General features: G+C 43.4%; 1 protein-coding gene and 1 long non-coding RNA gene across 8 annotated transcripts in view; one reads left to right on the top strand and one right to left on the bottom strand.

Annotated features, from left to right (window-relative positions):
* Positions 1–13,719, top strand: part of LOC308184758 (protein FAM219A-like) — a 154,510-nt gene that overhangs the window by 122,456 nt on the left and 18,335 nt on the right. The gene's annotated exons all lie outside the window — the stretch shown is intronic.
* Positions 1,408–13,719, bottom strand: part of LOC308184840 — a 44,493-nt gene continuing 32,181 nt past the window's right edge. The window contains exons 1-2 of one of the 4 annotated variants that reach the window (XR_013942938.1): positions 10,850–12,443; positions 1,408–7,434 (exon numbers count right to left, since the gene is read on the bottom strand). This is a non-coding gene — a long non-coding RNA (uncharacterized lncRNA). Of the gene's footprint in view, positions 7,435–10,849; positions 12,444–13,719 lie in introns of those variants that run through there. The other 3 variants (XR_013942939.1, XR_013942936.1, XR_013942937.1) reach the window with 3 other exon arrangements.

Here is a 13,719-nt window from a genome sequence, read left to right as displayed (position 1 = left end):
TCTGTTTCTCTGGCAGATTGTTGCTGTGCCTTTAGCATAAGTGATGCTTTAAATGAAGACAGCTATTACCAATAAGAATTAAATTGCATTTAATAGACTACTTTTTTATTTTTTTTTATCTAATCTACTGTGCAACAGACTCAGGACAAGCAAATGACTTTGTCTTAAACCTGTATTCATCTGAGTAGAAATGATGTTGGAGGGAGCATTTGCAGAAGTCTTTCCGGATGAAATAACTTCATTTTCTTTGTACCTTTAAAATATGTAAAGGGAGAGAGTAACTCAGATTTATGGATTATATTTTTTAGAGTTCACTTTATAAGCTGAAACTTTTTAGCTGGGCTTGTCAGGTTGCGAGCACTTCCCCACATATCTAACTTTGTTCTTTTGGCTGGTAGGAAAACTATTCTTTGAGAAATAGTTGAAAATACCAAAAAAAAATCTTTCTGAAGGTAAATGTGCAAGAAGAAAAAAATACATTTAAATAAGACTGATGCTGTTCATACATTCCAGTTTTGACAGTGATGGATGAAATCTTTATATTCGGTATTTTGCAGCCATTAGGAATAAAAGTCTCAATTTTTAATAAGTGAAAAAGCACTAGCTGAATCACAACAAAATGCCCTTGTGAGCTGGGAGCTGCGACAACAGATGCATTTGAAATCAGCCCAGATAGATGTTCAAAGCTTAAGAGAGATCAGTTGCTGCCTGCTGCTACGTAGTCACAACCTGTCTAAATAAGATGGCTGCAGAGACAGAGCAGGGAGAGGACGGGGAGCCAGGAGTCCCCATTTTCTGCTTCCCTGCTGCCACAGATGCTTTGCATAGCTTGAAGGTAAAGCAGTTAAATAGTTTCTCCCATCAGTAAAATATAGCTTACTGCTTCACAAAGGTGATTCATGATTATACCGTGCCATGAAGAGGTAAAATGGGCTGTGTTCAAAACAGTAAATTATTTCCCTAATGTTTACAGCTATAAGGTTTCCTTTGCTAGATAGCTAGTTGCACTGGATACCCAGCTCTCCTTCATGTCAGAGCCCAATAATGGATATAAACAGAGAAGTCATTCTTTCCTATAATCACGCGAAGGTCAGATAAATGAGCTTTGGGGCTGGGACAACGCGTCTAGTGTACAGGGGCATTCTGTTGGAACATAAAGCCAATTTTGGAGACGATTGTGGTGTGAGTGGATTCAGTTGGGACTGGAGCAGCCATTTACCTGTCCTCCTCTGTGCTAAGGAAAAGCATGGCACTTAGTTTAGTGTGTGTTTTCTGAAGGGAAATGCAAATAGTAACATCAGCCTGGCCACACAGAAACCTCTCTAACTTGTGGAGCCAGCGCTTCAGAAGAGCATTCCCCAGGAATCAATGTGAGAAAAATCTCAATAATTTTCTTCAGACAGGACCTTCTGTGAAGCTATTTTATTCGCGATTGCAATGGCAGGCATCCTGCAAGCAGGAGCACACAGTAAAAGTTTATCATAACCTTATATTCCCTATTACCCGACACCTGATTTCTCCCCTGTTTCCTCATTGGCTGAGTACTACAGGTTCACAACCTAGTCGACATGCTTCTATACCATATATGTACAATTTGATTTGACCAACCGTTAATTTCTCCTTTTCCTTTTTTTTCCTTCTTCTCTCGTGACTAGAGGGCCTGCGATTTTTGTTTTTACTGATTTCATACTGTTCATCCTGTTTTTCTTAGCTATCCTTATTGTTTTGGGACAGTGGGACCTTCCCCTTATCTGCTTAACATATTCCCACTGCTATGCCACGCAATCACTTCTGAATATGCAAGTTTAGTGGAATTTTCCACTGCAAAAACACCTTCTATTGCAAAAACACAACTTTGTTTCTCACATTAGCCCTGCATTGCTGCGCAGGCAGTGCACTGACTGCTTGTTGTAGGAGCTCCTGTGTTAGAAGTTAAGAGCTGCATCCTTGGAAAAGAGACACAAACATTGTGTCTGTACTGTACTGCATACCACTCCTGTCTCTGGTCAGGCCTTCAGGGGAGCTTAAAACCACTGCCCAGCAGGGTTTGTGCCAGCTCTCAGTCGTACCAAAGGGACAGAGCAGCAGCCAGAGCAGCAAAACAGAAGAAAATGCAGCTACATGGGTGCTTAAAACCTGGTCCAGGAGGGACCTTGGAGGACAGATTTGTATGCCCACTCTTGTTGAGAGTTCTCACAATTAGACATAGCTTGCTAATCTCCACAAGTTTGTCTGGGTCAGCAAAAATGAGGTGCTTTGGGTAAAAATATTGTCATGCACAACTTTCCCAAGTTGGGAGCTGGATGACTTAGCTATCTGACCCCTACTTATGTGAAGAGTCTTTTCTTTGTGTCGTATTTTCTCCCCTTTTCCCTTTGAGAGGGGGAGTGAGAGAGTGGCTGTGGTGGAACTCGGCTGCCCACCTGAGTAAAACCACCACTCACACACATGCGCTCCAAATCTCCCCAGGGAGCACAGCCCTTGTTGGCACTGGCATAGCCACAGCACACAGCATTCATTTACCTCCCTTTCCATACAGCACTCCTCAGCGTGCAGGCAAAGCCCCTACTGAAGTGTGCCCTGAAATCTCTCCAAGGAGAGACACGCTCCCAGCTGCCAAACGCTCTCTGTCAGAGGTGAAAGTTCGGTATGGTTTCAGTGTTAAGTAGATGCATGCCGATGTCCCGGGGCTGAATGATGCTCTGAGCTGGGTTCAGGACTTGGTCTCCAAGTGAAAGTTGAAGTCAGCATTTTGTTCGTTCTCCCTCCATTTGTTCATGACTCTTGATCATTCAGCGGGGTGTGAACAGACAGATTAATTTTATTTACTGTGTAATTTAAATTCTTGGCTTGCTTGAGAAGGAGGAATTCATCAGGGAATTGCTGTAGTCCTCAGCCTCTGAAATGGTCTTGACTGACAGTGGGGGACAGAGAAACAAATACATCCCAAAATCTCATTTCGTAGATCTTGAAGATGGAAAAATACAGCTCTGTCACACTGGATTAATTTCTCTTTGTCTTCCGACTGCATCAAATCCCATGGAACCACACTGCACAGTCCCCATGGCAGGAAGCTCCGTCTCCTCCCACCTAGGCAGGTTCACAAGCAGCTGAGGTAGTGAGGTTCAGCTAGCAGCTCTCGGCCAAAAGACAGGAGCAGGCAGTGCCTGCCTGCTTCCAACCCATAGTGCTAAGGAAGCAAATCAGCCTCATCTGCCACCAAACAGCATTTGTGCTGATCAGGCTGCCTCAGATGAGAAGGATACCCACAGTCAAGCACTGTGGCAGTGAGAGACAACAGCATCCTAAACCACTCTCAACCCAAACTGTTTGAACATAGCCAGAGTCAGCATCTTGAGATAAATGGGAAGCGTGGATTTGGGGATTCAGACCCTCCAAACAGATCTTCAGCATAGCATGAGCTGATGCTCACCAAATTCCTGGGTTGTCTGCTTTGCCTGATACTGCAAAAGGAGCAGTTCTGCAGGAGACCAAAATGTACGCTATTTTTTAACGTTTCTGGTTAGGATAGAGTGTAGACAAAACCAATGCCACACATAGCAATGTGTACCAAAAAGCTGCTCAGAATTCCATTTAAAAACAAAAAATGGGAAATTGTAATTAAAACTGGTTATGATTTTGTTAAATACTGAATCCAGAGGTATGATTGTAATGATTTATTCAGCTCTGATGTTTTACGTAGACACATTCATGTAAGTTCATTCTGCTTCACATGCTCCATTACTATCTTCCCTTGTCACAAAGGAACCAGACACATCCAGCCGGTTGAACAGGTAACAATTCTACATTGCACCTCCTGCTATTCAGAGGTGTATATGGGTATTGAAAGGATCCTGGACCCCTCCCCACGTACACACACAGGCACAGACATGTGTGTGTCACTCCACACTTTCCTCTTCCAACACAATGTCCAGGATTGGCTTAGGAGGAAGTGCTGCAGCCACAATCCCCAGCGCATCAGGCTGAACGCATAGCTGCCTGTGCTCTCTGAGCTCGCCACTGAAACAAAAGTTTGCTCCACTCAAGTGTGGAGCCAGGTAGATTACCCAACACAACAGCCCTACTAATGATCAGGCATGACCTTCAGACTCCTAATTGAGCATACTTTTTAATGTTAAAGGCACATACCAGCTGCTTCATACCCTCCCAGCCTCCTATGTTCTGTCGTGCACAGGAAGCATCTCTCTGGAAAATTAGTGAAAAGCCAGCAGGAACTCAGATTTGGTTGAAGCTGTCTCACCCCCATCTCTACTAGCCTTGCTGGAATTGCTTGCCTGTTGGCTCTGCAAGCCATCACATCTGTACTTACAGTATGCTCACTCACCCATAACCAACCGCTTCATGGGAAGAGGATGACAAACCACATGGGAGTGAATATTTCACTAGGTACAATGATAAAAAGTATAACAGCCAAGTGAAATGAAAGCTGAACAGCTCATTTCAAATACTTGCAAATGCCACATTCAGAGCACTGTTGGAGCTCTGCTATTATACTGCCCTTTTACTGCCAGCAGTTAGAAATTTCTCTGAAATAGCTGGAGAACAGCCTTGTTTTATTCTGGTTTCCCAATCTCCAAGTCTCTGTCATTCACCTTGTATCTCTGCCATATTAGCTTTTTACTGATCATCAAACAGCAAACTCAGCAGGCACAAAATAACTGGTGTCTGGGAATCACAGTCTTCCGCTCCTTCATTTATTCCTGTGTGTCCCATTTTCTCTGTATTTGGCACCAGTGCCTGTTAACAACCATTCCTCATTTTCCTGGTGCCTGAAAGTTGCCCATGTTATAAATGACTGAGTCCCAAATAGGACTGCAATCAAAGTTTACAATTTATTAAATGAATAGAGGCAAGCAAACAGCGCTGGGTGCGCCGGGAGTCTCTGCTCCACCAGGACGCACACCTGTTACGTAAGGCAGCTGGTTTTTATGCTCCTAGGCTAATACATATTCATTACTACTTCTAGAAGAGGCAGGGTTATTATAATTGGTTTCCCAAATCCGAAGTCCTCCCAGGGGCGCCTGCTTATCAGTCTCTGTTAGTCTCTCGGGGGCCGCTCGGACAGGGAGGCTCATATTCTTCCTCCTTATCTAGTGGTCTCTTGGCCGGCTGTCAGAAGTTACTGCACGTCTGTGCAAAGTCAGCAGTTTTTCTCTGAAGAAATCCCTTTGTTCTCTTCTCGCCTAAACCCAGGCCTCAATGTTAACCCTTCACACCCCTTAGTGGCACGAATTGCTGGACTATTCCTTACAATTCCTCCCTTTTTTTTTTTAATATCATCAATTCGTGTCTCTTCTTCAACCTTTGTTAGTAGCAGTTGGATTTCATCAGTCAGTTCTCGGGGTGTCCATTTCTTAAGCATCATTATCGACACATCACCTTTTCTCTCCCAAAGTCATCACAAATTGGGTGCTATTTATTATCCGCCGTATCAACAACGTAAAGCAAGGTATCATAAAAGGTATAAACAATAATGTCATTACACCACATAAAAATAAAAATAGCATCCTTTTAACCCTTGGTCTACCGGGCAACCATGAAAAGAAATCCCAATCCATACCCTTCCAAGTTTGTACTGGGACGTGGGCTAGCTTTTTAATTTCTTTTATCTGCTTAACCACTTTTCCTTTATCATCAATTTGTAAACAACAATTAGAATCGTTCAGTTTTCCACACACTCCCCCTTCTTCTGCTAGTAAATAGTCTAAGACCGTTCTATGTTGAAAGATAGCATTCCTCATCTGAGTGGATTGATCAGCCAGAAGATCCAAGGCCGTCGCTGTTTGATTGGTTACAACTTCGAGGATAGCTTGCAACCTAATTATTGGGTTCAAATTATAAATAGGTTCCCGGGCTCCTGATACCAACTCATTCGGGTTCCAGGTAGCTGGCCCATAATGCTGTATGATTCTTTCAGGAGGCCATTCATCCTTTCCCCATTTTTGGGCGCTATCTCCAGCTAAGGAAGTATCAATAGATCGTTTTACTCTGTTCAGGTCATCATATAATCTTATTCCTAAATGATTTCCTTGTGTTTGTGACAATAAAAAGAACAAGGGTCTTATGTACCCCACATAGCATATTCCCGACCAGTTTCCGGGTAGCCTCTTGTAAGCATGTTTGCCACACACCAAATAATGTCCCTTTAGGGCCCACGTCCCGTTTGGAAAATGACCATCCCATCCCTCTTTACCCTTTGGGGCGTGATAATACAGAGTGTCCTTGTTACCGAGTGGTCCTGTTACAATGTCTGCCCCGTTTGTACTCGTATATGCACGCTTCCAAGCTCCCACGTTGGGTTTCCACTTACAGTCACAATTCAGTTCTCTTTGGCGACCTGTCATATTATAAGCCTTTTTCGCCGTCCAATCTTGAGAGTGTGGGAAGCGCCTTCAATCATGGGGTTGGGCCCGCTTTCAGAGCTTGTGTTACCATTCAGCCCTTCAGGGTGATCCAGCTCCTGGAAAAACTAATCACAATTTTATTATGGGTTTAAAAGGTTCTCATGTTATTTTTCTCAGGACAAACTGATCTTGGTGAGGGAGAAGTCCGGTCGAGGCACTCTCACTCGGCGGTCAATACCCATAGGGGTTGCCTCCCTCGGTAGACCATACACGCCGCAGTGGAGGGTCCTACCCCGGTCTTGCCTTCTCCCTTTCCTCCCTTCAGACTTGTCCTCTTTATCCAGTGCCCTTAATTCATGCAGAACCTCATTGCTGGGATATCAGTTCCTCTTTAGTCTCAGTTTCAGTTCCCCAGGAGTGGACTCAACCCTCCAGGCTTCGGTAGTTATTGGTCCTTTTATTCTGGATGCGTGGGTCCAACCCCTTTCTGCTGTTCTCACAGCTGTTTCAGTAGTAAGTAAAACAAGGTACAGTCCCTCCCATCGGGGGTTCAATGATTCCTCTCTCCAGGTTTTTATTAAGACCTTGTCTCCTGGTTGTATCTTATGAATAGCAAATCCTAAAGGTGGTGTCTGAGTCATCATCCCAATTTCTCTTAGCTCCTGTAATCTCCTTCCAATGGTAATTATGTATTTCTGGATACTATGATCCTCAACTACATTGTTCCCTAGGGGCATCCCTTGAGAATAAGGCATACCATATAACATTTCATATGGTGATAATCCAGTCTCACTGTGTGGTTTAGTTCTTATGTTTAAAAGTGCCAATGGTAAGCATTTCGTCCAGGGCAGCTGTGTCTCCATCATTAACTTAGCCAATTGTTGTTTTATTGTTTGATTCATCCTTTCTACTTTCCCTGAGCTTTGTGGGTGCCACGGAGTGTGGTATTCCCACTGAATACCTTTCAAGGGGTACATCCTTCGAATATTCACGGCTGGCGTATGTTCGATTATTTCCACACAATTGTGTTCCAATGGTCCTTCTTCTGGAACAGTTCCTAGAAATACTGCTGGATATAACAGGTTAGTCGTTTTCAAGGTTATGTCATCTTGTTCAGTTAGTATTGCCTGATATTTCATCATCCGGCTGGGTGATAAACAGTGCCCCCCCCCCCCTTTTGTTCTAAAATGGTTGTTACCATATGTGGTCCAAAAACTTCAATATGTTTTCCCATTTGAAGGCAAATAATTTTCTACTATCTTTATCAAGAGGTATGCAAAAGAAGGCATCCTTTAAATCTATCACGGTAAACCATTTATATTTCCCTTTCACAGATGTTAACAATGTGTAAGGATTAGCTACTACTGGGTGAATATCCTTTGTTATTTCATTTATTGCTCTAAGATCTTGTACAAATCTATACTCGCCATTCGGCTTCTTTACTGGAAAAATTGGAGTATTGTATTCCGATTTACATTCTTCCAGAATCTGATATTTGAGAAATTTGTCAATAATTTTCACTATTCCCGTGCCTAGCTTCTATCTTAAGTGGATATTGTTTGATTCGAACAGGTTTGGCTCCTTCCTTTAATTCCACCTTTACCGGTTGTGCCAGTTTCAACTTCCCTGGTACATCTGTTTCCCATACTGCTGGTATAACTGCATTTTCTACTTCTCTTGGAATATTAACAAAGGGTTTATCTTTGATCATTGGGATTTGGCCTACTTTGGACTCAGGTACCTTCATTATTAATTCTCCATCCTCAAAGGTTATTGTTGCATCTAATTTGGCTAATAGATCCCGTCCCAAGAGTGGCATCGGGCATTCTGGTACATACTAAAATTCATGGGTTAGTTCCTTACCCCCAAAACGCAAATCAAGGGGTCGTAAGAATGGCCGTTCCTCCTCCTTCCCTGTGGCTCCAATTATTGTAGTTGTCTTAGTTCCTAATCGTCCTTTTAAACTATTTAACACTGAATATGTTGCTCCTATTACATTTACAGCCTAATTAACACAGAGAAAGAAGCTCCCATAACCAACAAAAAATTCAAGCCTCTGTCTTCGTTTCCTAGCTTTATTTCAACTAGTGGACCTGCTAGGGTAGATGCCCCAGGTCCCCATCATTCCTGACTGTTGTAAGTTTGTCCTGCAGCCTAAGACAATTTCTTTCTGATATCAGGGGCCGATTGCCCTGGAAAGAGGCTAGCCAGTTGCCTCTGTTTGTTTGTTTGTTTGTTTGTTTGTTTTTAAGCCAGGTCCATTTTTTTTTCTCATTGCATTTCAAAGTTGGTCCAAAAATTCAAAAATTCCATAGGGGTTTCTTTTGGACCTTGTTGGAACAGATTCTCATTTCCCATTTTAACCAGATTTTGGTATTTACATAATTTCCGGGGTGATTAGGGTCTCAGTGAGGGGGTCGGTCAGGGGAATGCAATCGTTGACAGTTCCCTGAGCGGTCCCATTGGCAATCTGAGCTCACACAGGAACTCAGGTTGTTTCAAGAGTTAGCTGCTTTTCTGTTTCCACGACAACTCTCTCGGACCCATCACGGTCCCCCTGCCCCAGAGGGCTCACACCGCGATTTAGAGATCTCAGCCTCGGGTTGAGGCGGAACTATTAACATTCCTACATCCTCCTTCCCTGCTCATTCAGCATCAAACAGCTCTGTTAAATACTACATGCCACACAACCTTTAACACCTTCAACAACCCTTTTAACACTTCCTTTATCTTTCTCCAGCCTGTACTTTTCTAATGCCAACACCAAAGGCTCAGTCAGGGGCCAACTTAATTCCAAACCTTTTCCCTGCAACATGCTGAAACAACATATCACTATACAACATTTCATCCTATTTTCCTTCTCTCCTCAAAAACAGTAATTGCAAGACACTGTTATAGTCGATTGATCCATAAAGTGGCCATTTAGTTTATATAGTGGCCACCATTGATTGCAATACTTAGTGGAAGTCCTCTTGCTTTCTGTGCCCCCATTTCTAACAATATCCTTCCAATGTGCCAATATGCACCCAAGGAGGCTTTTTTTTTTTTTTTTAGGACGTCTTTGTTTTGGATTTTACTCATTTCCTTGATTTCCCATTCCCTTTTATTTATTTATATTACTTACTGTCCCTTGTTTCAATTTCCACGCAAACCTTTTTATTGCAGGTTTTTACTATCTTTTCCTAATCTTCTTCCCAAATGTCCCAATTCTCTGGGATTAAACTCTTCTTTCCACATACAAACTTCACTATTTCAGATTATTAATGAGCCCCATTCCAATCATAAATCCGCAGGACTTCGGAAAAACACCTGAAGCACTCAGCCTTCTGTCTTCTAGACAAACAATACCACCTTTTTCACAAAATTTACATTTCAACAAGACCGAATTTCAAGCCGAATGCTAATTTTTCTCATGCACTTTGTTAGTAAGCCTACACAAAACAAGGAATCACTCCTGTGTATCCGTCAAGATGGGGGTTTAAAAGGTATTGAGGCCTAAATAAATTCGCTCTCCCCCTTTTTACCAAATTCCCAGGGCTCAGGCCTGAACCACCAAAGAAGTGACTCTCCGTTCTACCACTTTGATAATGTCAGCCCCTCTCCCCCGATACTTGGGAAACTGACCAAACACCACCGCGAATATACCCAAACTTCTAAACTGTTACTTAGATAATGCTCCCACCTTCCTCCTTGACACAGTCAAAACATTTAAGAACAAAACAGGATTACAAGATGCACCACCGGGGGTGGATTGTTAGGATATAGAGGTGGTGGGTTATCCAATGACTCCCATTCATCATCTTTTTCTTTTTCCTTTTTTTTTTATTTTTTATTTTTTTGTTCTCTTCTTTGTCAAACTTCTCGTCTGCTTTTAGTGTAAATATTGAGGCTGGAAAAGGACGTGAAGTCCTGATCCATAATCCTGCATAATCACTTTCCTCCTGGCTAAAAAGGTTCCTTTGAATTAACATGTATATTTAAGGCCTGGCAAACCCAGTCTTCGAAGGATCCGAAAACGGGCCAAAAGACATGTGGTCTTAAAGGCTCCTTTGGCCATTCTGTCATACAATACTGAACCATTTTTAATTTACTTTTTCCCTTTTCTGGGGCCCCTATCGTTCCAATTTCTAATCATTATCCCTAATGGACTTTCTGGTGGTATGTCTGGTAATTTGCTCCCTTTTCTCTGGTCCCGGGTTTTCAATTTTGTCTGACCCATCTAGGAATTTTACTGTGGCAATTCCTACAGCCCTTGGTTGCCTTAGTGAGAGTGTCTTGCAGGGGGTTTAGGACCTATCACCCACCCACGAATCCTATAGGAATCGCTTCGGTCCTTCACCGGCCAAGTCCCTCGCGGGAGATTGGAACCGCGGTTAGAAGACCTCCACAATCGCTTCGGAACTACGTTCCGTCTCAGTCACACTCTCACACACACAGGCAACCGAATCCCACCCAACCGAACGGTATACGCCTTAAATACTTACGACTCCGTCGTCTTCGTTCGGATCTTCGCGCGCAGAATTATGGGCAAAATATAGTGCTGCAGCCGGCAAAGGGAGCTCATAAAAAAATCTAAATCTTTGCTTGCCCTTATTCAGGTTCAGGATGGTGTTAGCCCCGACCTGACTCGAACAGGAGCCACCAAATGGTGGGGGCGCCCCTCCTAGATCAAGTCAGAATTCAGGAACCAAGACCATCCCGGACGAGCCCCCAATTGTTATAAATGACTGAGTCCCAAATAGGACTGCAATCAAAGTTTACAATTTATTAAACGAATAGAGGCAAGCAAACAGCGCTGGGTACGCCGGGAGTCTCTGTTCCACCAGGACGCACACCTGTTACATAAGACGGCTAATTTTTATACTCCTAGGCTAATACATATTCATTATTACTTCTAGAAGAGGCAGGGTTATTATAATTGGTTTCCCAAATCCGAAGTCCTCCCAGGTGCGCCTGCTTATCAGTCTCTGTTAGTTTCTCGGGGGCCGCTCAGACAGGGAGGCTCATATTCTTCCTCCTTATCTAGTGGTCTCTTGGCCGGCTGTCAGAAGTTACTGCATGTCCGTGCAAAGTCAGCAGTTTTTCTCTGAAGAAATCCCTTTGTTCTCTTCTCGCCTAAACCCAGGCCTCAATGTTAACCCTTCACACCCCTTAGTGGCACGAATTGCTGGACTATTCCTTACACCCAGAATTAGGTGGTTTTGTAGGGTCGGCATCGATTTTCCATCAGGCTGTGTTGCCTTCCTGGAAGTTTGTTTGCACATACTGGAATACCGTGGGCAGCACAGGCAGTCCCAGACATGGAGAGACTTTGCATAGCCAGTGCCAGAAGTTGCCAAGGGCAGAAGACAAACTAAGCCTATCCTCTGTGGTTGGACCATGCCCCTCATGTCTCAAGCTGTGGCCTTGAGGCTTTTAGGGAGACAAACAGGAACATAGCTGCCATTTAAGTCCAATGGGGAATATTTGACTACCATACCAGAGAGCCTGGGATACTGAGAAGGAAAGACCACTTTTGTTTTTCATGCAGTCCTAACCTTGAGAATTGCCCAAGGACTTGGTTCCCAGTTTTCACACAAGGGTTAGCACAGTTGGGTCACTGGAGGGTGGTGGTGTTGGGATTCATGCTCATTTGGGTCTAACATCAGCCAGTATGGGGCAGCCTGTAAAGAAAAATGCTGTTTACTTTTCAAGACTAGGTTGTTGTTCCTTCTTTCACCTTCTCTTTACCATGCTGCTGTGGCGTAATGACCACACGGACACCAGGGTTCTTTCAGGATCAGTAACTGCTACTAGTTTATTGATGACATAACTTCAAATCTCTCTTATTGAGGGCATAATTTCATCTCTCTCTTATTGAGGGCATAACTTCATCACCCTATATTGAGGACAGGCTCCCTTCTTATACCATTCGCCCCACAGCAGTACTTTTCCACTAACTATTCATTGGTCAACAACTTTGCCCGGCAACAGCAAACTCCCAGCAACTTCCATGCCTTAATGGCTGGAGAACAGGCAACCCGAGACAGCAAGGCGTCTCCTGAATCACCCTTCTTTGTTCCCTCTAAACTCTTTACATTCCTGATGGTCTCATCCATAAGAGTCCATCTGATGTTATCACCAACCATGGGGCTTGTCGACCCCCATGGCCACACTCCCACATGCTGCTATATGCATTTGATTGCAGCTTCTACGAGGACTTATTTGTGAATTTATAGTTTTTTTGTAAACATGTTGGACCCTGACAGTAACATCATCTGAACTGCCTAAGTCAATCACATTTCTAAAAGGAGCTTAGATACTTACCATGTGGAGCTCTGGCCTTAAAACAAACATCTGGGAGCTAAAACTAAATGAGCTGGAAAAGAGCTCGCTGCCTATAAATGGAGTTCACCAACTTCACCTGCTAGGCCAGGAGGAAACACCAAGCAGAAAATGGGCACTGAAAGCCCACCATTCTCATGGACCTGATGGTTGGTGTGCAAGGCTGCTCAGAATTACTTCAGGAGACTGGCACCCAAACAGCTCCTTTGGTTGATGGTGGAAGTAGCAGCAGTTCATAATACTTGTAAGACTTGGTTAGCTCATTTCCTTGCCTCCAAGCCTGAAGTGACTCATACACATCTCTACCATCTTCCAGGAGCTTGTCCTGTCACCCCAGAGCTGGATAGAGCTCCTGTTCTCCCTCCTATTTTTTGCTTTTTGGCCACCACGGACTCAGTATTCATAGCATCCAAAAGGGAGCTGACCTGTTGATTCATGATTAAGAAATTTGTCTGGGGACACAAGCATGGATGTGACAATGACACTGTATTCCTGCAGTGCTATTGCTTTGGGAATATTCGCTCCAAGCCACTAAGTAAGTGAAAGAAGGGGTTAAATAGGAGAAGTCTTATCATTCAACCTCACACATTGAATTATCACTCAGTAAGAGCAGAGAAATAGTCATGGGGAGACCTACTGAAGGAAGAAGACGTAGCTAAAGCTCATATTCATCAACTGAATGAGTAATCTGAATTGGAAAACAGCATTAGTGCTTGTAGTGAGTAATCAATAGGAATCAGAGAGCAGCAGTACATTTAAAAGGCTCAGGCAAGCCTGAAGTGTCTTGACAGAAAATGAAATCTGTAACCTTGTTTCTGAGTCAGGTGCTTTTTGTGAATTATACAGCATCTTGAAGTATTGGCAACTTGTATAACTTGTATATTGTAACAGCACTGCATATTTGTGGTCAGCCACTAGAGCTCCTGGTGTAGATGTGTGGAGGCTGTTTTGTATTTAGGGTTGTAAACCTTTGCCTCCATAAAATCCCACTTTATCCCTCTATGTTTGAATAGCACCATTCACATGGCCT

This window comes from Anser brachyrhynchus (genome assembly GCF_964034855.1).
Source record: "Anser brachyrhynchus genome assembly, chromosome: W".
Lineage (NCBI taxonomy): Eukaryota > Metazoa > Chordata > Aves > Anseriformes > Anatidae > Anser > Anser brachyrhynchus.
The sequence above is the reverse complement of the archived record's forward strand: the minus strand, read 5'-3'. Positions and strand labels throughout refer to the sequence as shown.